The sequence below is a fragment of the Spermophilus citellus genome (genome assembly GCF_964194105.1).
Source record: "Spermophilus citellus genome assembly, chromosome: 14".
NCBI lineage: Eukaryota > Metazoa > Chordata > Mammalia > Rodentia > Sciuridae > Spermophilus > Spermophilus citellus.
In genome coordinates, this window is record NC_138194.1 from 100,420,293 (window position 1) to 100,423,596 (window position 3,304).

At 42.0% G+C, this 3,304-nt stretch overlaps 1 pseudogene across 1 annotated transcript; it reads left to right on the top strand.

Annotated features, from left to right (window-relative positions):
* Positions 1-2,535: 2,535 nt before the first annotated feature.
* Positions 2,536-2,994, top strand: LOC308633188 (small ribosomal subunit protein uS13-like; annotated as a pseudogene). Its single transcript has one exon. The product of its transcript is annotated as a small ribosomal subunit protein uS13-like (transcript).
* The last annotated feature ends 310 nt before the right edge of the window (positions 2,995-3,304 follow it).

Consider the following 3,304-nt stretch of genomic DNA (forward strand, 5'->3'; position numbering starts at 1 on the left):
TAAGAAATATGGTGTTGATGAGAAGCAACATCAGAAATGCACCAAAAGGTGATCTTTTTAGCAATATTTGTCCAAATCTTACTCAAAGGATAAAATGAATATAATATTTTCCAGAATTTCCCACAAAATCTTAGAGTTCATATAGTTTCAAGAAAGTTTTACTGTCTCAAAATCCATTCAGCCGGGGCTGGGGATGTGGCTCAAGCGGTAGCGCACTCGCCTGGCATGCGTGCGGCCCGGGTTCGATCCTCAGCACCACATACCAACAAAGATGTTGTGTCCGCCGAGAACTAAGAAATAAATATTAAAAATTCTCTCTCTCTCTCTCTCTCTCTCTCTCTCTCTCTCTCTCTCTCTCTCCTCTCTCACTCTCTCTTTAAAAAAAAAAAAATCCATTCAGCCAACATCCGCCTTCAGCTGGTTGTATGCAAGGCTGTTGCCATTTTGGGGGTATGCTACGTATTTTATGTATGGAACAACAGAGGTGCCTTCCCAGGACACAAAAATTATTGAGGGCGTACTTTTAAGACAGTATGTTTATACCCAACCTTTACTTAACTCCAGGCACTGCTATCAGGCACACCACCACAATCATTTAACACTCTGCAGCCTGCAGGGTGGTACTCGTGCACAGACACAGTGCAACTAATAACCTAAGGGTGCTATAGAAGTACCCAGGAGGTCTGGCACAGACTGGGAGAGAAAAGCACATCAGGAAAAAGTAAGGATGCCTAAGCCAGATATAAACCAGTGAGTCCTAATGTGATGATTCTAGCTCACTAGTTGTGACAAATGAAGCAGCAAGGTATTCACATCAGGGGACAGGGCAGGGGCATTTGAAGATGCTGCTCTCCTTGTAACTTTTCTGTGCATATAAAGCTCTTTTTAAATGAAATGTTTGCTTAAATCATGAAAGGGAACAAACAATAAGAACAATAATTTATCCAATATGACTTCTATGGTAAACTTCATGTGTATCTGTGACATATGTATATACAAATACATACAGAAAGGGCTTATAAGTGCATGCACATATGAATTTACTGGTGGTTAATATGAGGAGGGGAATATGTATTTCTATAATGTCTAAGTATTTTATAATTTATGGCTGTATATATTTCTATAGCATGTAAATATTTTACATGTTTGCAATGTGGTAGTCTATTTCTTTCATGTTAGATTTATTTTTAGTCAATGAAAACAAGATAAGAAACTTAAAGATATAGTTATATTTAAAATATACAGAGTGGGGTAAGAGAAGAACTTTTCAGACAGTGAGAACATTGTAAAGGTCAAAACTTGTAATGTGACTTATCCACATTTTGGAATATGCATAGGTATGAGAGTTATCATTTGTTATGTCTACAAATTACTCATGTCCTAACAGCAAACACGGACTAAACAGAGAACCCCTCCCCACAAGTCCCCTTTCTACAGTCTTCAATTATATCTGAGATGTTGCCATAAAAACTGGCAGCTGAATAACAACAGTATTTGTAATTCTCTTTGGGATTGGAGGCTTATGAATTATGCATGTGCATACAGTTTTCACCTGTGGCAGGTATAGTATGGGCAATTTCCCTAACATATTAAGAAAGCAGCCATAATACCAGTCATAGGTGTAAATGAGATTTCCTGTCAGCTTGTTAAATTGTTCATGTCACCATGTGGTGGGAGGGTGCTGTGTGTAGAAATCAGTGATTGGTGGGAGCCCTGCAGGTGCCAACCCTCCCACCCATGACATGGTTCTTGGTGAAAAGATGGACAGCCTGTTTCTAATTCACTGCTTCATTTATGCATGCCTTTCTGCACTGCCATACCTCCTGAGTCATGCCACAGCCCACCTGGTAAAGCAGCTGGTGAGCACTGCGGAGAATTTCTACAAGAGATCAGACAGATGTCAAAAAGGGGGAGATAATTGTCCATAACTAGAACCCCCTCTGGTTGCATTGGTAAGAAAAAACAGCTTGATGCAGTTTGAGCTACAAGCATCTGGATTCCTGAAGTCCACTTGCCCCTAGTGCCTGTAATCGCTTTGACCTGGCAAAGTCCTAAGAAAATTACCCATAGGTAAATCAGGTATTACTTTTGGTATCCTGTCTCCACTGTGCATGCAGAATATTAAGAACATATTTTCATAGTAAATGAATTCTGGGTGGGGAAACTAGAGATCCCTGTTCTTTGCCTGGGTCTGAAGAGGGCCGCTGCATGCTTTCCTAGGGAAGCCCTTGACATTTCTGTGTCCTGCTTGCATTATCTAACTGTCCAGTAAGAGGGCTTCCTCATTGCTAACTTGTATTCCATTACTGCAATACTCTGAGTCTTTCCATTGATCGTCTACTGTGGAAACGTTGATTTCCTAGACTGGGAAGCAGTAGGGCATGCACTGTGTTTAACTGTTGCCCCTGTTCTTCCTTTCAAATGGCCTTAGTCTGCAAGGTGTAGGGCTCTTCCAGTGCTTCTTCTTATGTCGTGTCCTGTTCTTCTCTTCCTCTGGGCTGTGCCCTTAGCATTGTGTGTGCTCTGAAGACTGCTATGTCTCTAGTGATTCCTGAGAAGTTCCAGCACATTTTGCGAGAACTCAACACAAACATGGATGGATGGTGGAAAATAGCCTTTGCCATCACTGCCATTAAGGCTGTGGGGCAAAGGTATGCTCATGTGGTCTTGAGGAAAGCAGACACTGACCCCACCAAGAGGGCTGGAGAGCTCACTGAGGATGAGGTTGAACCTGTGACCACAATTATGCAGAATCCATTATACAGGTCTCAGAACGGTTCCTGAACAGACAGAAAGATATAAAGGATGGAAAATACAGCCAGGTTCTGGCCAGTGGTCTAGACAACAAGCTCTGGGAGGAAGACTGGGGTCCATAGGGGGCTGTGCCACTTCTGGGACTTTCGTGTCCAAGGCCAGAACACTGAGACCACTGGGTGCCAAGGCCACACCATGGGATGCCCAAGAAGAAATGAGTCTGCAAGCCTGTCCTGTTAATAATGAAGAGTTTATATACCAAAAAAAAAAAAAAAAAGTGAATCAAAGCACAGGAACCCAAAGCAAGTTTTTAAGGAAGAATGTGGAAGATATTGGGATGGACTTATGGTGTTAGGAGTAGGAAAAATGACTGTTCTGGAAATGATCATGAGGGTGAAATGTCGCTGATGATATTTGAGTTGAACTTTTGAGGAGAAACTGGAGTGAGGTTAATGTCATGGACCCCCAACAACAATCGTGTGCAAGTCCTAGGGGAAGGCAGCCCATTTTGTGTTCTTTTAACTGTGTCTTGGGTGTTCTAGGTAATTGT